This window comes from Monodelphis domestica, chromosome 2 (assembly GCF_027887165.1).
Source record: "Monodelphis domestica isolate mMonDom1 chromosome 2, mMonDom1.pri, whole genome shotgun sequence".
In the NCBI taxonomy this organism is placed as follows: Eukaryota; Metazoa; Chordata; class Mammalia; order Didelphimorphia; family Didelphidae; genus Monodelphis; species Monodelphis domestica.
The window spans coordinates 163342917-163369657 of NC_077228.1; the positions used below are offsets into that span (position 1 = coordinate 163342917).

The 26741-nt window shown below is 36.9% G+C and overlaps 1 pseudogene; it reads right to left on the minus strand.

The window, feature by feature from the left end:
- Positions 1–3426: 3426 nt before the first annotated feature.
- Positions 3427–26741, minus strand: part of LOC100619026 (ubiquitin-conjugating enzyme E2 variant 2-like) — a 31535-nt pseudogene continuing 8220 nt past the window's right edge.

Here is a 26741-nt window from a genome sequence, read left to right on the forward strand (position 1 = left end):
ACACTTTTTCATGTGCTTATTAATAGTTTTGATTTCTTTGGTTGAGAACTGCCTGTTCATGTCCCTTGCCCATTTATCAATTGGAGAATGGCTTGATTTTTTGCACAATTGATTTAGCTCTTTGTAAATTTGAGTAATTAAACCTTTGTCAGAGGTTTTTATGAAGACTGTTTCCCAATTTGTTGCTTCCCTTCTGATTTTAGGTACATTGGTTTTGTTTGTACAAAACCTTTTAAATTTGATGTAATCAAAATTATTTATTTTACATTTTGTGACTCTTTCTAAGTCTTGCTTGGTTTTAAAATCTTTTCCTTCCCAAAGGTCTGACATGTATACTATTCTGTGTTCACCTAATTTACTTAAAGTTTCCTTCTTTATGTTCAAGTACTTCCCTTTTTACCCCCCTCCCTTCTTATTCCCCCTCCCTTTATTTTCCCTGTAGTCTTTCTAAAATTAACCCCTTGCCCCCTCCCTCTCTTGTACTGCTTCCCTCCCCACTAGACCATTTGTGACCCTTCTACTCCCCTATAGGGCGCAAATCTATTCTCTTCCCCCAATGGATTGGATTGTTTTTCCCTCTTTGAGTCAATTTCAAAGCACATAAAAGTTGAGTATTTCCTGTCTCCGACCTCTTTACCCTTCCAGTATATTGATGTTCTCCCCCCTCCCACCATGAGCTTCTTTATGACATATAAATTTACCCCCATTTGTTTCTTTTCCCATTTCTTTTAATATTAACCTATTTTTAGGCTCTAGTTATAGATATGTATATATATATATATGCATACTCATGCATATGTATTTTTGCATGCATATATCTATATACCTATTTATGTCTTGTCCTTTCATCCTATACAGTTTGTCACTGTTTCCTCTAAGTGTACTTCTTTTTTGCTGCCCAAGTAATAACAACAGTTTTTAAGAGTTACCAATGACCTCTTTTCTTATAGGGATACATATCATTTTAACTTCTTGAGTCTCTTAAAAATTTTTTTGTTTTATTTTGTTTTTCTTCCCTCCCCCCTCTTTTTAATTACCTTTTGATGATTCTCTTGAGTTCTGTGCTTGGACATCAAATTTTCTGTTCAGGTATGGTCTTTTCTTTAGGAATTCTTGAAATTCTTCTATTTTGTTGAATGACTATACTTTCCCCTGTAAGAATATAGTCAGTTTTGCTGGATAGTTGATTCTTGGTTGTAGACCTAGTTCCCTTGCTTTCCGGAATATCATATTCCATGCCTTTCAGTACTTCAGTGTGGATGTAGCCAGATCCTGCATTATCCTAACTGTGGTTCCATGGTATATGAATGACTTCTTCTTGGCAGCTTGTAATATCTTTTCTTTGGTCTGATAGTTCTTGAATTTGGCTATAACATTCCTGGGTGTTGTCAGTTGGGCAGTAAGTACAGGAGGTGATCTGTGAATTCTTTCAGTTTCCACTTTTCCCTCTTGTTCTAGAATATCGGGGTAGTTTTCTTGAATAATTTCCTCTAATATTATGGCCAGGCTTTTTCTTTTGTCATGGTCTTCTGGTAGACCAATGATTCTTAAATTGTCTCTCCTCAAATGATTTTCTAAATCCTCTGTTTTGTGAATGAGATGCTTCAAATTTTCCTCAATTTTTTTCATTCTTTTGGTTTTGTTTTATAGCGTCCTGCTGCCTTGTGAGGTCACTTGATTCTAGTTGTTGTATTCTGGTTCTTAAAGACTGGATTTCATCCTGAGTTTTTTGGTCATCCTTTCCCTTTTGGTTTGATTTTCTTTGGAGGTCATCTTTCATCTTCTTCACCTCATCTTTCCTCTGCTTTGCCTCATCTTTCATCTCCTTTGCCTCATTTTCCAGCTGGTTTATTTTGGCTTTCAAGACACTATTTTCTTGTTTTAGTTCAAGTGCCTCTGTTTCCAGATGACTTATCTTAGTTTTTAAGTTCTTTCCCCAATTGTCTTCAGCCTCTCTTAATTGTGTTTTGAATTGCATTTTGAGTTCTTCCAAAGCCTGTATCCAATTAGCTGGGATATCTGATTTTTCCTTTGCTGATCCCTCCCCCTCTGTTTCGTTTGCTCTTTGCTCATTACCTTTGCAGAAGCTGTCTATTGTAATTTCTTCTTTTTCTGTTGTTTGCTCGAGTTTACCCCTTCTTTGCTTCCCGCATTTGTTTGTTTTCTTGCTCCTCTCATTTTTTTTTTGGTTTTGGGGCTGTCAGTCTCCCCTCTTGGAACTTTGTCAGATCTCTTGGTACAGTCCCTAGGGGTAGAATGTTAGCTTCCCTGTCCTCTGGAGGCTTTTGATCGGATTAAGTTCAACTGGGTTGGGCTGTATGTGCTCTGAGGCCGAAGACTCCTGGAAAGCTGGCCTGCCCAGGCTCTCTCCAGTTCTCTCCAGCTGCTTCTCCGCTGTCCATAAGGTTCCCCAGTGCCTTTGCCCACCTCCCTGAGCTCTGAGGAGTCCTGATGGGATTAGGTTCAATTGGATTGGTCTGGATGTGATATATATTATATATATATATATATATATATATATATATATATATATATATATATATATATATATATATATATATATAAAACGAGAGAACTGGAATAGATATTCTCTGAGGTTCCCTCAAACTCTAGACCTATGGAATGATTGTTCAATGACAAGACAATAGGTGGAAAATTAAAACATCTATTAAGAACTTTAGTATATACCAGACATTGTGCTAAGGGTTGAGATCCAAATGAGGGCTATAGAACCATTTCTGCCCTTAAGGAACTTAAATTGTAATGAATGTTTTTTGGGGCTACAATACAGAAAGAGGAGCTGGAAAGCTGTGGTGGTGGAAAGCCATCATTTTTCTGGGAAGTGATATGGAGGTCTAGTGCCAGGCAAGATAAGGTGAAAGCTTAGTATTAGATCTGAATGGATTTATAATCATATTAAATATTAATCAATCAATAATAAATAATATTTAACTAGCACCCTCACCTGTCTAGATTTCAAATAGTAACTGTAATTAAAAATACAAAAAATGTAATTCAAAGTACAAAATAATTTGTTGCTTGGAGTAGGCAAGATATAAGGAAGGAGAGGGAGGTCCATAATACAGAGGGGCTGATAGTTGTGACTCCACTCATTTGATTTTTTTTAGTACTTTGTGATATCCTGAAGTTTATGTGTTGTCATTTAAGTATTTTTGTGAAATATAGTATCTATTTCAATTAAACATTGATGTATAAGGAACTCCCAGTTCAGAAACTGCCTCTCCTAAAGCATATTGGGCATTTTATCTGCAATCTCTTCTCTTGTAAGCATTGTCTAGGCCAGTGATGGCAAACTTTTTAGAATTTTTTAGAGTCCAAATGGCTGTTCCCTGAAGCCTCAGACTTTGTTCAGGGCCCCTTTCCCCCAGATCCTAGACAGAGTATCCTGTATGGAGGAGGGTCTACTTGTCAGTATGTTTTTGACCACCTTAGGCAGCTCTCTTCAGAAAAAAACCAGATGGGAGAGATTCCTGGACCAGCAAGTCCTTCCATGATTGGATTGTGGGAAGGAGAGGCAGTTTAAATAGGGTTCTAGAATGAGCAAAACTTCCTTTTTTTTTTTTAATTTTAGCTACTACTAGTAGTCGGTACCCACACTTCTTCAAAACTTAAACAAAATTAGTAACAGTATTTATTGTACCTGCTACTTTAAACAATTTACATTGCAGCTCTTTCAATATGTAAGACGGACCAAGCATTCCATTTATAATTTTCCTTCTTGAGAAATTAGATTTCTGAAACCTACATTACTCCACAGCAATCTGATACTTCTTGCCATGGTTTCATCTTGTAAAACCTGAATTCCATTTGGAGTACTCAAGGTTTTTGTTTAAATGATAGTGCCTTGATAAGAGGGAAAAAAATGTGCTGCATTTTTCTTCCCATTGTACCTGAAAACATAATGGATGTACATATGTCCAGGTCATGTATACCAGCTGGAATTCTTTTAATGTGTGGGTTCTGCATTGTGAAATTTAACCAAGACATTGACATGAGTAGAAGGTTGTTGGTTTCAATAAGTTTGAGATTTGTTAAAATTAATTGCTGTATGTTTGTCTTTCTGGAGATTGTGGAAGCTTCATGTTTTCTTTGGACATCATTAGATGCCTTAGCTCTTAAAGTACAACTTATTAGTATTAGTAAAGTACAACTTTAATACTATAAGAATTTTGCCATTTTGCTAATACTGGCATGCTCTGTGCTTCCACCATTCCATTGGAATTATTTATCTCATTCATATTAATTTTTGTAACAAATCTAACTGTTGGAGGTGCTTCTGGGTAGTTAGGTCCACACTCTACTTTCAGACTGTATATTCAGTTTTCATAGCTTGTCTGTGGAGACTGCCAGACTTCTCCAGCAACCGTAGACTTCTGCCACCCTCCAAACTTCCCTTTTTTAAAAACAAAATCCTCCTTTGGGGCAGCTAATCCTGATCTGCGTCCAGATCAAGTCTTGGCTTGCAAGAATTGCTTTACCAATGATTCTGGTCTGGCTGTGGTCTGTCTGGCCTGAAGTCTTCTAGATGAGGGTATTGCTGCCAGGGGGTCTCATGCTTTCCACAGTCTTGGAGGGGATGGAGTCTTGGAGTTTCCTTCCCTTCAGGAAGTCAGCACCAGTGCACTCCAGATTACAGAAATCAAGATTTCAATGCTACTAAAGACAACATATTTATGACTTTTTTAACAGAAAATTTTCATAAACAGGTAATAAATGACTATGGAGGGGGGATGTTACTGTGCAGTTCAAAAAGACTTAGGCAAGCATTCAATATAGAATATCCCAATATGTTCTAAGTACAAGGTTCTAGTTTTCATTATTTTTAAACCCTTACCTTCCGTCTTGAAGTCAATACTGTGTATTGGCTCCAAGGCAGAAGAGTGGTAAGGGCTAGGCAATGGGGGTCAAGTGACTTTCCCAGGGTCACACAGCTGGGAAGTATCTGAGACCAAATTTGAACCTAGGACCTCCCGTGTCTTTAGGCTTGGCTCTCAATCTACTGAACTACCCAGCTGCCCCCAAGGTTCTAGTTTTCAAACTGGTTTTGATGTCAAATACTGTTGTCTTGATGTTCAAGAAGACAAATAAACCAAAGATTTGGAAGTGTAGAAAGGAGAAATGAACTATGATAATAGAGATAAGTGCAAGGAAGGAGTTAAGGGGCAAGTTAAACTTATGCTAAAATGAATACAGTATTAAGGTTGGAAGATACTTCACCTTAGAAATAATTTAATCCAACTCATATCTGAAAAGGAATTCCAAAATCATGGTCTCCAATTTAAATACCGCCCATTCTGAGATAAACTACTTTACTTTTTGGATATCCAAGTGTCAGAAAGTTTTTTTTTTTTCACAACTGATTTTAAACAAACAAACAAAAAAAATTCAGCAGGGTAAGAGGCCAAGGTAATAATTTCAAAATATGCAATAATATATTTGACTGGTAAGACAATTATGTATGGAAAATACATAACTAAGTGGCTTTGATGAGGAGGAAAATAATCATAACTGAAAAGGAACTCATATTATTTAATACAAACTTCTACAGGAGTTCTTGTGCTAAAGAAAGTAGTCTGTTATTTGTCCTATATCAATCGCAGTAAATGTTAATAGGAGAACAGAACTAGAACACATTTCCTGATTGTTACTAGGTCAGTGTACTTTCCACTAACTGAATTGCAAAATAAATATCCAGGACTTGTAAGTTTGTTTTAATTGAACTTTTAAAGTTTTTTTAGGTGATTGATAGCTATTGCTGTATATACAGAAAAAAACAACAACTATCTTTTAAATTTATCCATGATTATCTTTATGAATGGGAAATACTTTATATTCAGTGACTTCACAGCCTTTTAGCTTTAGTTAATAAAAAGAAATTAGTTTTCTAATATACTTCAAAGTTTACTAGGATAAACTGAATCCACCCTTTAGCTTTGTAACCCAGAGTGCAGAATTCTTTTTATTGCCTTAACTTTGTTTTTTAGAAGTGAGCACTGGGTATTTTAACATGCAGGAGTGTCACATTATATGTTTATTACAATATTTTAGTAATAAATGAAATTATTGCTATTAAGATAATTGTAGTGTATTTATACAATGAATTTTAAAAATCAAAATATACTTCTTACTAAGATAAATAAATGAAATCCAAGCAAACCTACCTACCTACACAAAGTTAGAATCAACTTTGATAGATTTCAGTGTAATACATAGTCCATAACTAGTATGATTGCCCTTTTTTCCCCATTGCTGCTCATCTTCTGGGCTAAAAATCAAGATTGTATTATGTTGGACTTCCAGGTAAGCATGGAGGCAGATTAGATGCAGCTCACTTCCCCTCCTCAGACCCAATTATACAGACAACCCCAAAAGACCCCCCAAAAAACCATCCTCATAAGAATGGAGGGAATCTACAGCAGGGAGCAGTACTGAAGGTACGTGGGATATGGGCATTTCCACACCATAAGAGAACAAAAAAGCTCTCATCCAAACCTGAGTGGACCTACCCTCCCCCACCACACCTATGGAGTCAGAATTAAAGTCAGCGTGCGCCAGAACCAATGAGTGAGGGAAGGGTTCACGAGGAGCGAGCAATGGGCAGCTCCAGGTCTGAGAGCAGTAACACCTGAAACCCCAGCAGGTGGGCAAGGGGAGCTCAGACCTCAGGTGCTCAGAACCAGCACACCATAATCAACAAGTGTGCAAAGTGCACCCCTGAAGTGAGCAAGGGGCACCTATAGGTCTTGGGAGTCAACTAAGACCACCAAGGACTCACCCCTGAGAGCAGTAACACCTGAAACACTGGCAGGCAGGGGAGGGCAGACCTTGGGCTCCCCCAGGGAAGATAGCCCAGCTGTGGAGAATTGAGAGCTGGCCCGAGGCAAAAAGCCTTGAACATTAGATCCATACACAGAGAGCCAGCCCTCCTCACTCAGATTCCTGACTGGAAAGGGAAGGGAAAACCATAGAGATGGCAAACAGTGCCCAGGAACAACTTCCAAACACCAAGAAAAGCAAGAAGAAGGGGTTGACTTTGGATGTTTTTTTATGGAGGAAAAATACAGAATACAGAGGAAATAGCAGAAGAGAAAACCTAAATAAATGCTCCAAAACCTCCCAAAAGAAATGGAAATTGTCCACAAGCTCTTGAAGAATTTAAATTGGAGGTTATCAAAAAGATGGAAGCCTTCTGACAGGAAAAATGGGAAATACTGCAATGAGAATTTAACAATCTGAGGGACAAGAACTCCCAATTGGAGAAACAGTTGGAAGCCTCAAAAAGCAGGAAAGACCAAACTGAAACGGAAAACCAGTCTTTATAGACCAGAATCAGGCAACTGGAAGACAATGATCTTGTAAAACAGCAAGAATTAATAAAGCAAAGTAAAAAAATTAACAAATTAGAAGAAAAAATAAAATATCTCACTGACAAGTTGACAGATCAGGAAAACAGAGGAAGGAGAGACAATTTGAGAATCATTGGTCTACCTGAAAATCCAGAAATAAACAGGAATCTTGACATCATAATACAAGATATCATCCAAGAAAACTGCCCTGAGATTCTAGAACAAGGGGACAAAAAAGACGTTGAAAGAGTTCATAGAACACCCTCTACACTAAATCCCCAAAAGACAACTCCCAGGTATGTAATTGCCAAATTCCAAAGCTTTCAAGCTAAGGAGAGAATCCTACAAGAAGACAGAAAGAAACAATTCAGATACCAAGGAGCTCCAATCAGGATCACACAAGACCTGGCAACTTCCACACTGAACTACTGCAAGGCCTGGAACACAATATTCAGAAAGGCAAGAAAGCTGGGTCTTCAACCAAGAATCAGCTATACATCAAAACTGACTACATACATCCAGGGGAAAGTATAGGCATTAAACAAAATAGAAGATTTCCAAATATTTGTAAAGAAAAGACCAGAACTCAGTGGAAAGTTTGATATCCAAACACAAAGAGCAAGAGAAACATGAAAAGGTAAATATGAAAGAAAGGGAAAAGGAGAAAAATGTTTTTTTTTCTTTTATTCAAACTCTCTTCTATAAGGTCTACATTTAGATCAAATTATATATTAATGTGTGGGGAAAATGTTATGTGTAATTCTCAAAAACTGTATGCATTATTAGAGTAATTAGAAGAATCACTCATAGGGAAATATCAGGGCATAAAGATGATATGGAGAAAGGGGGAAAAAGAAAGAAAAAGGGAGGGGGGAATCAATGATGGTATCAAGATATATTTGAAGAAACAGAAATAAATTAAATAGAATAATCCTTGTCACACAAAGATACACATGGGAAGGGGAGGGGAAGAATTGTCTTATAAGAATGAGAGGAAGAGAGTGATAATTGGTACTACTTAAACCAGTAGCTCTCAACCTTTCTAATGCTGTGACCCCACAATACAGTTCCTCATGTCACAGTAACCCCAAACCAAAAAATTATTTTGGTGGCTACTTCAAAACTGTAATTTTGCTACAGTTATGATTTGGAATGTAAACACCTGATATGCATTATGTATTCTCATTGCTACAAATTGAGAGGTTGAGAACCACTGACTTAATCCTTACTCTCAGTGAAATCAAATCTGAGAGGGAAGAGCATCTAGATCCATTGAGATCTTGAATTCTATCTTATCCAACAGGGTAGGGGAGAAGGGAAAATTAAGGGGGGAGTGGGGGGAGGGAGTACAAAAAGGGAGGGAAGGAGAGGGGAGAGGGAAATGAACAGACCCTAAAAAAATAAAATAAAAATTTAAAAGAAAGAAGGGAAAAAAGGGAGGGGCTAGAAAGGGAAGCATATCAAGGGAGGGGACTAGGGGGACTGATTTAAAGTAAACCACCGGTTTAAAAGGTTATACCAAAAGAAAAAAGGTCAGAATTAGGGGAGGAGACCAAAATGCCAGTGAAGTCACAAGTGACAATCATAACTTTGAATGTGAATGGCATGAACTCACCCATAAAAAGTAGATGAATAGCAGAGTTGATTAGAATTCAAAACCCTACCATATGCTGTCTTCAAGAAACACACATGAGGCAAGTAGATACTCACAAGGTCAGAATTAAGGGTTGGAGTAAGACCTTTTGGGCCTCAACTGATAGAAAGAAGGCCGGAGTTGCAATCATGATATCTGACAGAGCCAAAGTAAAAATAGACCTGATCAAAAGGGATAGGGGGACTTCTGGTCAAGATGGCGGCTTAGAGAAAGCTAAAGTTCAGATCTCCGAAACCCTTCCTGACTGATCTCAAACTATAAGCTCCTAAGGCACCAAAATTCAAAACGATCAACAGCATAGACCCTGGGAATCCTCCTCCTGGACCCGGACCTGGATCAAAAGGTACGGCCTCCCTCAAAAGCCAGAACCCAAGATCACTCGGACCTAAGGGGTAGGAGCGCAGAATCCAAGGCTCTGGGAAGCCGAGGCCCCTTCCCCCGCAGAGAGCAGGGTCCTCTGAAACAACAGGAACCCTCAGGGCCAACAAAACAGCCTCCCGGCCAGCTATTCTGAAGGCAACTTCCGGAAAGCAACCCAACCCAGTCCAGTCGAGGGGGCACCTTAGCAGCAGGGAAGCAGAGAGAGCCGGGGGAGAGTGTGGCCCCCTGGTCCGACCCTTCCATTCCAGTTCCAGTGAAAGTCATTGCCTTAAGGCATACTCAGTTTAACCCAGGGAAAGCTCATAGAACCGACAATCTGCCCAGGACTAAAGCCTCTGAACACCAGACAGAGATAAGAAAAGCTAATCCTCCCCATTCAGAGATGGCAAACTCCACAGAGGCCCCAAAATCCCAAGAAAAATAAGAAGAAAGGGGCAACTTTGGACACATTCTACGGAGCCAAAATACAAAATACAGAGGATATAGAATATGATACACAAGAAAATGCTCCGAAACCTTCCAAAGGAAATGGAAACTCTCCACAAACCCATGAAGAATTTGAATCAGAAATGACCAAAAAGATGGAAGCCTTCTGGGAGGAAAAGTGGGAAATAATGCAAAAGAAATTCATGCATCTACAAAACCGGTGTGACCAAACTGAAAAGGAAAACCAGGCTTTAAAGGCCAGAATCAGGCAACTGGAGGACAATGATCGTGTAAAAGAGCAAGAATTAATAAAGCAAAGCCAAAACACCAAGAAATTAGAAGAGAACATAAAATATCTCACTGACAAGGTGACAGATCTGGAAAATAGAGGGAGAAGAGATAATTTAAGAATAATTGGACTTCCAGAAAAGCCAGAAATAAACACCAAACTCGACATCGTGATACAAGATATAATCAAAGAAAATTGCCCAGAGATTCTAGAACAAGGGGGTAATACAGCCACTGACAGAGCTCACAGAACACCTTCTACACTAAACCCCCAAAAGACAACTCCCAGGAATGTAATTGCCAAATTCCAAAGCTCTCAAACAAAAGAAAAAATCCTACAGGAAGCCAGAAAAAGACAATTTAGATATAAAGGAATGCCAATCAGGGTCACACAAGACCTTGCAAGTTCTACTCTGAATGATCGTAAGGGATGGAACATGATCTTCAGAAAGGCAAGAGAGCTGGGTCATCAACCAAGAATCAGCTACCCAGCAAAACTGACTATATACTTCCAAGGGAAAGTATGGGCATTCAACAAAATAGAAGACTTCCAACTTTTTGCAAAGAAAAGACCAGAGCTCTGTGGAGAGTTTGATACCGAAAAACAAAGAGCAAGGAATACGTGAAAAGGTAAATATTAAGGAAAGGGGAAAGGAGAAAAATGTTATCTTCTTCTTTTACTCAAACTCTCTTCTATAAGGACTACATTTATATCAATCTAGGTATACTAACATGTGGGGAAAATGTAATGTATAAATAGGGGGTAAAGAAAGACCAAATAGAATAATCTTTCTCACACAAAGATTCACATGGGAAGGGGAGGGGAAGAAAACTCCTATAAGAAGGAGAGGAAGAGAGGGTTTTTTACTTAAACCTTAATTTCAGCGAAATCAACTCTGAGAGGGAAAAACATCCAGATCCATTGGGATCTTGAATTCTATCTTACCCAACAAGGGTAGGGAGAAGGAAAAACCAAGGGGGGGGGGGGAGAGGGAAAACAAAAAGGGAGGGAAAGAGAGGGGGGAGGGAGAGGGAACAAAAGGGAGGGACTAAAAAGGGAAACATCAAGGGAGGGGACAAGGGGGACTGATTCAAAGCAAATCACTGGACTAAAAGGTAGAGCCGAAGAAGAAAAGGTTAGAATTAGGGAAGGATATCAAAATGCCAGGGAGTCCACAAATGACAATCATAACTTTGAACGTGAATGGGATGAACTCACCCATAAAATGTAGACGAATAGCAGAATGGATTAGAATCCAAAACCCTACCATATGTTGTCTTCAAGAAACACGCATGAGGTGGGTTGACACCCACAAGGTCAGAATTAAAGGATGGAGTAAGACCTTCTGGGCCTCAACTGACAGAAAGAAGGCAGGAGTGGTAATCATGATATCTGATAAAGCCAAAGCAAAAATAGACCTGATCAAAAGGGATAGGGAAGGTAATTATATTTTGTTAAAAGGGACTCTAGACAATGAGGAAATATCATTAATCAACATGTATGCACCAAATAATATAGCACCCAAATTTCTAATGGAGAAACTAGGAGAATTGAAGGAAGAAATAGACAGTAAAACCATATTAGTGGGAGACTTAAAGCAACCATTATCAAATTTAGATAAATCAAATAAAAAAATAAATAAGAAAGAGGTAAAAGATGTGAATGAAATCTTAGAAAAATTAGAATTAATAGACATATGGAGAAAAATAAATAGGGATAAAAAGGAATACACCTTCTTCTCAGCACCACATGGCACATTCACAAAAATTGACCATACATTAGGTCATAGAAACATAGCACACAAATGCAGAAAAGCAGAAATAATGAATGCAGCCTTCTCAGATCACAAGGCAATAGAAATAATGATTAGTAATGGTACATGGAAAACCAAATCTAAAACCAATTGGAAATTAAACAATATGATACTCCAAAATCGTTTAGTGAGAGAAGAAATCATAGAAACAATTAATAATTTCATCAAGGAAAATGACAATGGCGAGACATCCTTTCAAACCTTTTGGTATGCAGCCAAAGCAGTAATCAGAGGTAAATTCATATCCCTGAATGCTTATATTAACAAACTAGGGAGAGCAGAGATCAATCAATTGGAAATGCAAATGAAAAAACTTGAAAGCGATCAAATTAAAACCCCCCAGCAGAAAACCAAACTAGAAATCCTAAAAATTAAGGGAAAAATTAATAAAATCAAAAGTGATAGAACTATTGATTTAATAAATAAGACAAGAAGCTGGTACTTTGAAAAAACAAACAAAATAGACAAAGTACTGGTCAATCTAATTAAAAAAAGGAAGGAAGAAAAGCAAATTCACAGCATTAAAGATGAAAAAGGGGACAGCACCTCCGATGAAGAGGAAATTAAGGCAATCATTAGAAATTACTTTGCCCAATTATATGGCAATAAATACACCAATTTAGGGGATATGGATGAATATATACAAAAATACAAACTGCCTAGACTAACAGAAGAGGAAATAGAATTCTTAAATAATCCCATATCAGAAAATGAAATCCAACAAGCCATCAAAGAACTTCCTAAGAAAAAATCCCCAGGGCTTGATGGATTCACCAGTGAATTCTATCAAACATTCAGAGAACAGTTAATCCCAATACTATACAAACTATTTGACATAATAAGCAAAGAGGGAGTTCTACCAAACTCCTTTTACGACACAAACATGGTACTGATTCCAAAACCAGGCAGGTCAAAAACAGAGAAAGAAAACTATAGACCAATCTCCCTAATGAATATAGATGCAAAAATTTTAAATAGGATACTAGCAAAAAGACTCCAGCAAGTGATCAGAAGGATCATTCACCATGATCAAATAGGATTTATACCAGGGATGCAGGGCTGGTTCAGTATTAGGAAAACCATCCACATAATTGACCACATCAACAAGCAAACCAGCAAGAACCACTTGATTATCTCAATAGATGCAGAAAAAGCATTTGATAAAATACAACACCCATTCCTATTAAAAACACTAGAAAGCATAGGAATAGAAGGGTCATTCCTAAAAATAATAAACAGTATATATCTAAAACCATCAGCTAATATCATCTGCAATGGGGATAAACTAGATGCATTCCCAATAAGATCAGGAATGAAACAAGGATGCCCCTTATCACCTCTACTATTTGACATTGTACTAGAAACACTGGCAGTAGCAATTAGAGAAGAAAAAGAAATTGAAGGCATCAAAATAGGCAAGGAGGAGACCAAGTTATCACTCTTTGCAGATGACATGATGGTCTACTTAAAGAATCCTAGAGATTCAACCAAAAAGCTAATTGAAATAATCAACAACTTTAGCAAAGTTGCAGGATACAAAATAAACTCACATAAGTCATCAGCTTTTCTATATATCTCCAACACAGCTCAGCAGCAAAAACTAGAAAGAGAAATCCCATTCAATATCACCTTAGACAAAATAAAATACCTAGGAACCTACCTCTTGAGACAAACACAGGAACTATACGAACACAACTACAAAACACTCTCCACACAACTAAAACTAGACTTGAGCAATTGGAAAAAACATTAACTGCTCATGGATAGGACGAGCCAATATAATAAAAATGACCATCCTACCCAAACTTATTTATCTATTTAGTGCCATACCCATTGAACTACCAAAATACTTCTTCACTGATTTAGAAAAAACCATAACAAAGTTCATTTGGAAGAACAAAAGATCAAGGATATCCAGGGAAATAATGAAAAAATAACACGTATGATCTATGCCTTTAATGAATAATGCTTGGAAATGATCAAATAAAATATTTAAAAAAAAAAGAAAGTAAGATCTTTGAGGGAAAGGATAATTTCATTTTTCTTTGCCTAGCCACTAACTCTAACTTCAATTTAATAAATGTTCTTGTATGATATTAAAAAAAAGGGATAGGGAAGGAAAATACATCCTGATAAAAGGGAACTATAGACAATGAGGAAATATCACTAATCAACATGTATGCACCAAATGGTATAGCACCCAAATTTCTAATGGAGAAACTAGGAGAATTAAAGGAGGAAATAGATGGCAAAACTATATTAGTGGGAGACCTGAACCAACCACTATCAAATTTAGATAAATCAAATAAAAAAATAAATAAGAAAGAGGTAAAAGATGTGAATGAAATATTAGAAAAATTATAGTTAATAGATATATGGAGAAAAATAAATAGGGACAAAAAGGAATATATCTTCTTTTCAGCTGCACATGGCACATTCACAAAGATTGAACATGTACTGGGTCATAAAAACATGGCAAACAAATTCAGAAAAGCAGAAATAATAAATGCAACCTTTTCAGATTATAAGGCAATAAAAATAATGATCAATAAGGGTACACGGAGAGCCAAATTAAAAATCAATTGGAAATTAAATAATATGATACTCCAAAATCGGTTAGTTAGAGAACAAATCATAGAAACAATTAATAATTTCATTGAAGAAAATGACAATGATGAGACATCCTTTCAAACTTTATGGGATGCAGCCAAAGCAGTACTCAGAAGAAAATTCATATCCCCGAGTGCATATATTAACAAATTAAGGAGGGAAGAAATCAATGAATTGGACATGCAAATCAAAAAACTTGAAAGCGAACAAATTAAAACCCCCCAGAAGAAAACCAAATTAGAGATCCTAAAAATTAAGGGAGAACTTAATAAAATCTAAAGTGATAGAACTATTGAACTAATAAATAAGACTAGAAGCTGGTACTTTGAAAAAACAAACAAAATAGACAAAGTACTGGTCAATCTAATTTAAAAAAGGAAAGAAGAAAAGCAAATTAACAGTATCATAGATGAAAAGGGGGACCTTACCTCCAATGAAGAGGAAATTAAGGCAATCATTAAAAACTTCTTTGCCCAATTATATGGCAATAAATATGCCAATCTAGGCAATATGGACAAATATTTACAAAAAATATAAATTGTCTAGACTAACAAAAGCAGAAATAGAATTCTTAAATAATCCCATGTCAGAAATAGAAATCCAAGAGGCCATCAAAGAACTTCCTAAGAAAAAATCCCCAGGGCCAGATGAATTCACAAGTGAATTCTATTAAACATTCAAAGAACTGCTAATCCCAATACTATACAAACTATTTGACATAATAAGCAAAGAGGGAATTCTACGAAATTCCTTCTATGACACAAACATGGTACTGATTCAAAAGCTGGGCAGGTTAAAAATGGAGAAAGAAAACTACAGACCAATCTCCCTAATGAACATAGATGCAAAAATCTTAAACAGGATACTAGCAAAAAAATCCAGCAAGTGATCAGGAGGGTCATTCACTATGATCAAGTAGGATTTATACCAGGAATGCAAGGATGGTTCAATATTAGGAAAATCATCCACATAATTGAACATATCAACAAGCAATCCAACAAAAACCACATGATTATCTCAATAGACACAGAAAAAGCCTTTTATAAAATACAACACCCATTCCTATTAAAAACACTAGAAGCATAGGAATAGAAGGGCCTTTCCTAAAAAATAACAAACAGTATATATGAAAAACCATCAGCAAACATCATCTGCAATGGTGATAAACTAGATGCATTCCCAATAAGATCAGGAGTGAAACAAGGATGCCCCTTATCACCTCTATTATTCAACATTGTACTAGAAACACTAGCAGTAGCAATTAGAGAAGAAAAAGAAATTGAAGGTATTAAAATTGGCAATGAGGAGACCAAGCTGTCACTCTTTGCAGATGATATGATGGTCTACTTAAAGAATCCTAGAGAATCAACCAAAAAGCTAGTGGAAATAATCAACAACTTTAGCAAAGTTATAGGATACAAAATAAACCCACGTAAGTCATCAGCATTTCTATAAATCTCCAACACATTTCAGCAGCAAGAATTAGAAAGACAAATTCCATTCAAAATCACCTTGGACAATATAAAATATTTAGGAATCTATCTGCCGAGACAAACACAGGAACTACATGAACACAACTACAAAACACTCTCCACACAATTAAAACTAGACTTGAACAATTGGAAAAATATTAACTGCTCATGGGTAGGATGAGCTAATATAATAAAAATGACCATCCTACCCAAACTTATCTATTTATCTATTTATTTAGTGCCATACCCATTGAACTTCCAAAAAAACTTTTTTACTGAATTAGAAAAAACCATAACAAAATTCATTTGGAATAACAAAGGATCAAGGATATCCAGGAAAATAATGAAAAAAAAAATAACACAAAGGAAGGTGGCCTTGCAGTCCCAGATCTCAAACTCTTTTATAAAACTGTGGTCATCAAAACAATTTGGTACTGTTTAAGAGACAGAAAGAAGGATCAGTGGAATAGACTTGGGGTAAATAACCTCAGCAAGACAGTCTATGACAAACCCAAAGACCCCAGCTTTTGGGACAAAAATCCAGTATTTGATAAAAACTGCTGGGGAAATTGGAAAATAGTGTGGGACAGATTAGGTCTGGATCAAAACCTCACACCATACACCAAGATAAACTAAGAATGGGTGAATGACTTGAACATAAAGAAGGAAACTATAAGTAAATTAGGTGAACACAGAATAGTATACATGTCAGACCTTTGGGATGGGAAAGATTTTAAAACCAAGCAAGACTTAGGAAGAGTCACAAAATGTAAAATAAATAGTTTTGATTACATCAAATTTAAAAGGTTTTGTACAAACAAAACCAATGTACCTAAAATCAGAAGGGAAGCAACAAATTGGGAAACAGTCTTCATAAAAACCTCTGACAAAGGTTTAATTACTCAAATTTACAAAGAGCTAAATCAATTGTGCAAAAAATCAAGCCATTCTCCAATTGATAAATGGGCAAGGGACATGAACAGGCAGTTCTCAACCAAAGAAATCAAAACTATTAATAAGCACATGAAAAAGTGTTCTACATCTCTTATAATCAGAGATATGCAAATCAAAACAACTCTGAGGTATCACCTCACACCTAGTAGATTGGCTAACATGACAGCTATGGAAAGTAATGAATGCTGGAGGGGATGTGGCAAAGTAGGGACACTAATTCATTGCTGGTGGATTTGTGAATTGATCCAACCATTCTGGGGGGTAATTTGGAACTATGCCGAAATGACGCTAAAAGACTGTCTTGGGACAAAAATCCACTATTTCATAAAAACTGCTGGGAAAATTGGAGGACAGTGTGGGAAAGATTAGGTTTAGATCAACACCTCACACCCTACACCAAGATAAATTCAAAATGGGTGAATGACTTGAACATAAAGAAGGAAACTAAAAGAAAATTAGGCAAACACAGAATAGCATACATGTCAGACCTTTGGGAAGGGAAAGACTTCAAAACCAAGCAAGACTTAGAAAGAGTTACAAAATGCAAAATAAATAATTTTGACTACATCAAATTAAAAAGTTTTTGTACAAACAAAACCAATGTAACTAAAATCAGAAGGGAAGCAACAAATTGGGAAACAATCTTCATAAGAAAAACCTCTGACAAAGGTCTAATTACTCAAATTTACAAAGAGCTAAATCAATTGTACAAAAAATCAAGCCATTCTCCAACTGATAAATGGGCAAGAGACATGAATAGGCAATTTTCAGATAAAGAAATCAAAAGTATTAATAAGCACATGAAGAAGTGTTCTAAATCTCTTATAATCAGAGAAATGCAAATCAAAACAACTCAGGTACCACTTCACACCTAGCAGATTGGCTAAAATGACAGCAAAGGAAAGTAATGAATGCTGGAGGGGATGTGGCAAAGTTGGGACATTAATTCACTGCTGGTGGAGTTGTGAATTGATCCAACCATTCTGGAGGGCAATTTGGAACTATGCCCAAAGGGTGCTAAAAGACTGTCTGCCTTTTGATCCAGCCATAGCACTGCTGGGTTTGTACCGCAAAGAGGAAAAACACTTGTACAAAAATATTCATAGCTGCACTCTTTGTGGTGGCCAAAAATTGGAAAACGAGGAGATGCCCTTCAATTGGGGAATGACTGAACAAATTGTGGTATATGTTGGTGATGGAATACTATTGTGCAAAAAGGAATAATAAAGTGGAGGAATTCCATGGAGACTGGAACGACCTCCAGGAAGTGATGCAGAGCGAGAGGAGCAGAACCAGGAGAACATTGTACACAGAGACTGACACTGTGGTTCAATACAAGCTAATGGATTTCTCCATTAGTTTCAATGCAACATCCCTGAACAATTTGCAGGTATCTAGGAGAAAAAACACTACCCACAAGCAGAGGACAAACGGTGGGAGTAAAAACAAGGAGGGAAGGCAACTGCTTGACTATAGGGGTTGAGGGGATATGATTGAGGAGAGACTGTAAATGAACACCCTAATGCAAATACCAACAACATGGAAATGGGTTCAGATCAAGGACATATATACCCAGAAGAAACACGCTGGCTATGGGAGGGGTGGTGAGAGAGGGGGATGAGGAAAAAAAAGATCTTTGTTTCCAATGAATAATTTTTGAAAATGACCTAATAAAATAATATTTAAAAGGAAAAAAAAAGATTGTATTTTGTTGACATGTTTCTCATTCCACATCATCTGTACAGGCACAATTCTCTAACTATTGGAGGCAGCTTAGTGAGGAGCATTTGTGGTGGGAGAGTTTGCTTTAAAACTTTCAACAACTGCTGTGGCTGCCCAAAGACAGCAATGGCATTTATCAAGTGGTCAACCCCCTTTTTCATCTTTGTCTGGGGCTAGTAATTCCTTATCAAGCTGTATTTCTTCAAGGAAAAACTTCAAAACAGGTTCTGCATCTTTATGGCCAGGTAACTTGGAAAGCCCAGCTCTCTTTTTAACAAGCTTCTGTTTCTTTCTTTGTTTTCGAGGGAAGTTCTTGAAGCTTTGTCTCCTGCGGTCATTATAAATACAGTAGTAGCAAACAAAGAGGGCACAGGGTAGGGGGTGGAGGGGGTAGGGAGGGATTGCGCCATTCCGGTCCACATAGTTTCCAGCTACTGTTCCGGAAGGAAGGGGCAGCAGCGAAGTCCTCCGAAGACCCCTCCAAGCTAGGATCGAGTGGTGCTAGCTCCGCTCTACGGAGGGCGGAGCCAGCCGAGGTTCGATCTCATATGCACAGAAGGAGTCTCAGGGAGGGGGTCAGGGAGGCTCCACAGATCTGCTGGGGGCAGGGCCTTCGACCTGCAGCGATTTCCTTCCTTCCCACCACCCAGGGCACACTACGGGGCCTCAACCAGTACTTCCCCGATGGCTTCATCCAGTCCGAGGGAGGAGGGTCATGGGAGCCAGGGGCCAGATAGGGGAGGGAGAATGGGAGGGGAGTGCCTTGAGTGCTCCACTCAGGTAAGCGCAGGGAGCCTGGGAGGCGTGGTGAAGAGGGGGAAGGGAGCAATTCTGCCTGGGACAGGTTCTGTGAACCTTAAAAATTCTTAGACCCTACTTCATAAGGTTGGATTGTGAACCTTAAAAATTCCCCATTGGGACCATTCCCCATTTGGAAAGTGAAAGTAACAGATCAGGAATGTGAGAACTCTACTTAGATCAGGAATGTGAAAACTCTACTCCACCCCTACTTAAGCCTGCTTTAGGGGAAGAAACTCCTTGCTGAACAATGAAAGATACTTAAACCCATACTTATAGTAGGACAAAAGTTCTTTTAAGCCATGCCTATTTTAGGACTAATACAAAAGGGTGCTAAGTACCTATAAAGGTCAAGCAACTTGTGAACTTACAAGGAGCAAAGAGGTGAAAACTTACTCAGAGATTCTAGTCTACTCAGGTGTGAATTACTCAAAAAGATTAGTCTACTCAGGTGTGAACTAAGAATGGTCTGTCCTTTGAAAAACATCTACTGTGATTGGTAGAGATAAGGACTTAGGGGAGGTGACATAGGAGAAAATGACCTTTAAATAGGAGCTCAGATTCATTCAGAGAGGCATTCAGATTGAGGACAGTCAGAAGAATCTCTCTCTGGAGAAGGATGGCTGACTGGACTGGTGTCACTAGAATCCTTGCTTGGACAGATCTTGTGGTGAGTGATTAAGGACTGACTGATCTTTCTCTTAAGGGCTTAGGCCTGGGTTGGCCAGGGCTGCCCTGGGCTGGCCTATCCTTTTCTCATTATTCCCCCTTTTCTCTCTTTCTCTCCTTTTCTTTAATTCCTCATTTGTATTAATTAAAATCTCTATAAAACCCAGCTGACTTGGGTATATTTGAATAGTTGGGAATATTTCCCTGTCGACCACCTTATATTTGATTTAAAAACAAAACACTGTAGTGAAAACATATTTCCTGCGGTCACAACTTACTCATGCACTCTTATATCTACTACAATTTAAGTCTTCCAACATTTTAATCATTACAGTTTATGACCTCAACTATTTTAATTATTACAGTTCCCACAGAGAGATCTTTGGCTGCCATCTCAGGGAGACCTTGAGAGGTTAAGGGGCTTCCATCATGACCCAGTCAATATTTATTAAAAGTAAGAATTACACTCAGATCTTCCCGACTCTTAATCCAGCTTCCTTTTCATGTAGTTCAGTCATTTCAGTTGTATCTGACTTTCTGACCCTCCCCCCCTGTTTTGGGGAATAGAAGAATTATGATTAACTCACTTGTAGCTTCATGTGTATGTGTGTATATATATATATATATGTATATGTACATATATGTAATATGCACTTTGTATATGTGTATGTGTAGATAGAGCTGTTGCATAATAGAAACCCCTGACTCAAAGACAATTTAGGTAAATAAAAGTCAAAAAGCCAAATTTCTCCAAGTCAAAGTAGAAATGTAAATTTTATTGGAGAAGGGCCAAGTGCTCCAATAAAAGCATTCTCTTGCATGTATTACATTGTTGGACCCCAGCAAGAGACAACGCCCAGCGGCAGAGACCTGGTTTATATATTGGGACAGTAACAAAATGAATATTTCCATACAAGATTGATGACATATCATAAGACATAACATCACATAGACCTTATGGAGAAAGTTACCCAATTACAAAGCTGTTTGATTAGTTCATACAAAGCCCATATTAGTCTAAAGGTTAAATCACAAGGTAATACCTTTATTTAGCAAAGAGTGATGATCATTACCTCAGATTTATCTTAGGGAGGGGTTAGATATCCCATTAGAAGCAGTTTTTATGCTTAAGTTAGAAATTCTTATAAAAATCATGAATTCTACTGATTGTATTAAATAAGTATAATTATATTGTATAATTCCATTATAATGGAATTTATATTAATCACTTTAAAATCACAATATTGATTATCTTAAACCTATCACTATCAATAAAATCCAATCAGCTATAAGGGGGAAGGGGTCTATCTTCCCCATAGAACACAAACACATAGACATAAAATCTATACACAGAAAGACAGAGACACAGACTGGTGTACTTCCTCAAGACCATCTTACTTATGAGTTGTATGATTAAAAACATTTGTATACCATTGTCCTAGGACACTGGTATTGATTTTACCTTTCTAGGAACTGTTTTTTCAAAGGAACTGAACCAGGAAACCCTTACCATTTGTCAAAAGTCTTTCTCTTTCTTTCTTTCTTTCTTTCTTTCTTTCTTTCTTTCTTTCTTTCTTTCTTTCTTTCTTTCTTTCTTTCTTTCTTTCTTTCTTTCTTTCTTTCTTTCTTTCTTTCTTTCTTTCTTTCTTTCTTTCTTTCTTTCTTTCTTTCTTTCTTTCTTTCTTTCTTTCTTTCTTTCTTTCTTTCTTTCTTTCTTTCTTTCTTTTTTTTTTTTTTGGCTAATCTTTGCTGTAGCAGCCTGCTGCTACAAGATCTTCTTGCATGGGTTGAACACCTGGAAGGGAAGCTGAGGACTGAGGGAATATGGGTGCAAGGGTTGAAGATTAAGAGAGAAAGGACATGAGTAGAGAAAACAGACAAAGAGATACAGGATTCTTCAGCATCATGTCCAACCTGCCAGCTCCTCCTCTGATGGTGAGAGAGTCTGGAATAAGATAGGTGAACTGAATTTTATTGAGGTTTCAAGGAATGGGGACATGGGATTATCAATCAAACAGAAGTCAGGGCAAAAATATTAGCATCATATTGGTAATCAACAACAAGATAAAATAGAGTGGACAATGGATATAAAACAATGGAATAGCCATTGTGAACAGACCAGAAGTTCATTTGAAAGTCCTTCCTACTGCACACTAGCACCATCTCATTCAGATGCTGAGTGTAGATCTTTGACATTACAAAGAAGCTATGGATTTGCTTGTCAGCCTTCCAGACTGGAGTCCATGGGAGAGGTTTGAGTTCTACAAAATTTGATCCCCAATCCAATTTATGGATTAAAAAATCAATCATATGAAATATTAGAAATATATCCATGTCTGGTCCATGAGCACTTTGCTCATTAGTCAACTTTTAAATACATCTTTAATCCTCTCTGTGGGGAAAAAAAGACCCCTACCCCCTTATACTTGATTGGATTTTAGTGATAGTGATAGGTTTAAGATAATCAGTATTGTGATTCTAAAGTGACTAGTGTAAATTCCATTATAATCTTAATACAATCAGTAAAATTCATAATTTTACAAGGATTTCTAACTAAAGCATAAAAACTGCTTCTAATGGGATATCTAACCCCTTCCTAAGATTGTACTTCCCTTCATCATAAGATGCTGACTATCCAGATCTCATGTCCAAATATGGCACAAACATCATGCCCCCTTTCCTGTTTGGAAATACTTCCCCCCAGATCATATAAGAGAGAGGTAATAGCCACTTGACTTGACTAAGTCATTAGTCAAAGGACTAATATGGGCTTTCCAAAATGAACTAACCAATCAGCTTTGTAATTGGGTAACTGTTTCTAAAATAAGGTCTATATGATGTTATGTCCTGTGATCTTGTATGGAAGTATTCAATTTCTTATAAAAACCAGGTCTCAACATCTGGGCATTGTCTCTTGCTGGGGTCCAACAATGTAATACATGCAAGAGAATGCTTTTATTAGAGGACTTGGACCTCTTCCAATAAAATCTAACTTTCTATCTTGACTTGGAGAAATTTGGCTTTTTGACTTTATTTACCTAAATTATCCATATGGAGTCTGTGGGTTTCTATTTCACAACATCTCATGATTCATTATTCCTGAAATCCTACATTTGCTACTTTCTAACCCTCCACTAAACTACTGAATTTCCTGATCCCTATTCATACTTAGATATCTGTCAAAAATCTGCTATACCCAATTCCCATCTACTTTATTCAGTCTCTCACACTGGCCCTCAATTCTCTCATTTTTTCTTCTGCTGCCACATACCCCAGACTATAAAAGAGTGTTTTCTAGTTCTATTTACAAGGAAAAATAAAAATACCCAGGAATTACAAGAATAACAGTATAAGTAATATCAAACATACGTGTATACAAATACATTTTAAAAATATGTTTTGATTCTTCAGGAATGTCTTATTTTTCCCCAATTACATGTGAACTGTAAGGGAAACTGAAAAGGTGGATGGGAAACTGTATCCAACTTTCCTTACTTTGTAACTGTTGTTTAAGCAATCTGAGTTTGAACTGAAGAGGGTTATGTAACAGGTTAAACCTGATAAAAAACTCCTTAGAGGTAGATTATAAAAACAAACCTCATTTATTATGTTAAGGTTTTAAAAGAAGAAAAGAATAGTATAAGGATTTTTAATAGGGGTTCCCTAATTCTACCAGGGGTATTAAGCTTTTCCCACTTCCCTCTTGACCTCATGGTCTTGTCTGGAGTAAACTCAAAACCTTCCTATTGCTCCTTATTCTATCTTAAAATCCCAACTATCTGATCTTGAAGTGAAATAAAACTAGGTCCCTGATCAATTGGTTAAGGTACTAATCAATAAGCTGAGAGACCCCCACAAATAGGGGCATTTTGGAGTGCCCAAACCCCTAAGAAAACTGGTAGTAACGTATTTACATAGGGTCTAGAGTGCATTAGGGTTAGAATTTCTTCTTGACAAGTTTTGTAACCTTTGAGGAGAGGGATGCCTCCCAATCATGGGCTCTAGATTTTTGAGGGGACCTATTACAGAAGGCCCCTTGAAGTAAATGAGTGACATTATATATTCCACAAAATTTTGCACTGCCAAGTAATTTCATTTGTTTGCATAGAATATTGAGGTACAATAGGTTTGGCACTCTGTTATAGTAGTGAGTGCAAATTATCTGCCTGCTAAAAAGCAGTGGCCTCTAGGCCATTTACTTTTGAAATTCCTTCACTTTGACTTTGCAAGATAGCATACATTGATGTTCAATATTTACCTTTTAAACCAATAATCATATAAACAACATACAATGAATCACACATGATTTTACAAGTTTGTGCTATGAGTTTAAGCATGTGTCTACCTGCAATCAACTTTGCTTTCTGCAAAATACTATACTGTGCATGCATCACTATTACAGGACTGCTTTTTCCTAAATAGATGCAGTGAAAGTATGCACAGAATTATGAACAAGGTGCAGTGATGTTATTATTTTTAAAACATCATATCTAACTTAATAACTGAAAAGAATTTGATACTATGAATAGAATGATCAATTTTACTGTGAATCTTGAAATTTCTCAGACTTTTGAATGTTAAAAAATTCCCCATTGGGAAATTCTCCATTGGGACAATTCCCTACTAGGACCATTCCCCATTTGAATAGTGAGAACTCTACTTAGATCAGAAATGTGAAGACCTCTACTTCACCCGTACTTAAGCCTGCTTTAGGGGAAAAAAACTCCTTGCTGAACAATGAAAAGTACTTAAACCCATACTTAAGCCATGCCTATTTTTAGAACTAATACAAAGGGGTGCTAAGTACCTATAAAGGTCAAGCAACTTGTGAATTTACAAGGAACAAAGGGCTGGGAAACTTACTCAGAGCTTTTCTGGTGTGAATTACTCAAAAATCCACACCTTCTTAGGTGTGGACTAAAGAATGGTCTGTCCTTTGAAAAACGTCTACTGTGATTGGTAAATGTAAGAATTTAGGGGAGGTGACAAAGGAAAATTTCCCTTTATAAGGAAAGGAGAAGCTGAAAAACAGGATCTCTGGAGCTCTCAAAAGACAGTCTCTAAGGAGGTTGTTGAGAGAAGGATAATCTCTAAGGAGGTCTCTCAAGGGAGGCTGACTCTGGCTGGAACTCCCTCTGGGGAGACTCTGTCCCCCTGAATCCTCACTTGAACGGATCTTATGGTGAGTGATTAAGATATAAGGACTGGCTGATCTTTCTTTTAGGGCTTAGGCCTGAGTTGGCCAGGGCTGCCTGGGCCGGCCTATTCTTTTCTCATTATTCCTTTTTTCCTCTCTTTCTTTAATTCCTCATTGTATTATTAATTAAATTCTATATAAAACTCAGTTGACTTGGGTATTCATAACTGGGAATATTTCCCTGGAGACCACCTTATATTTGATTTAAAACAAGACACTGTAGTGAAAACATATTTCCTGCGGTCACAAATTTACTCACCCACTCTTATATCTACTACAATTTATATCTTCCACTATTTTACTCACTACAGTTTATGAACCTCAAACCATTTGAACTATTACAGTTTATGGCATCCACTCTTTTAAATGTCACATTACCTACAAACTTTGCAAAATTCAATTGCCAAAACAGATATTGTACAAGTAACATTTGAACTTGTATTCTTGTCATTGGTGTTAGACTAACAGTAGTATCAGGACCAATATTTGTAATTTGAGTAAGTAGCAGTACTGTCAATGCTAAACCATTAATAAATTACTCTACTGGTTAACAAATTAATTAATAAAATTTATAAGTAACTACTGGTTAAAAATTTGAATCCATCCAACAATGTGCCCACTCTGATGCCATGCAACAATGAGAGTGTGTCTCATCTTTAAAATTGATGCTACATCATTTTGAGAATGAACAATTATAAATAATTTGCTTTTTGGATAAAGTTGCATTAATGTGCCTCATATACAGTTTCTGAAGCTGATTCAGGTTTTTTAAAGAATGTCTAATAATTTCTATCCTTGGTGACCTTATGTCCTGTTAAAAAACAATTGTTCCTACATATTTAAAATTTGGATATATTTGAAATTTCTCTGAAGCATATACCAATTTATGCTTGTCAACTAACCCATTGTATGTAGTATTAACTTTCCTTTTGACTAATTCTAGTACTTGTGATAAAAACTTTTAACCTGAGGTGCAGGTGTGCTGCCATCCATGTGGCAGGATCAATTTATTAATCTGCTGGAGTAACTTTCCTTTTAAGATCTAGATAGGTTTGGAAGCAAGTCACGTGGCTGTAACAGCCCATGTGGCTTTACATCTCACTAAAAACCTTAAAAAATTCGTTTTGCACCGTGGTACTTAACCTACAATTATACTCAAATTTAGATTAAAAGTCATTACAGATAAACTATCTCTTGTCCAAAGAGACTATGGTATATAACAAATATCAGATAAAGAAATACAATCAGATATTTCTTGGTAATTTTGCCATGCCCAATATAAATTAGAACTATTTAATTTCAAATTTGACTTCATAGTAACTCCATTTTTAGCAAAGGTCTTTTAAATTTAGATTTTTATCCTTTTGCTTTTGCACAATGGTGTGTCTG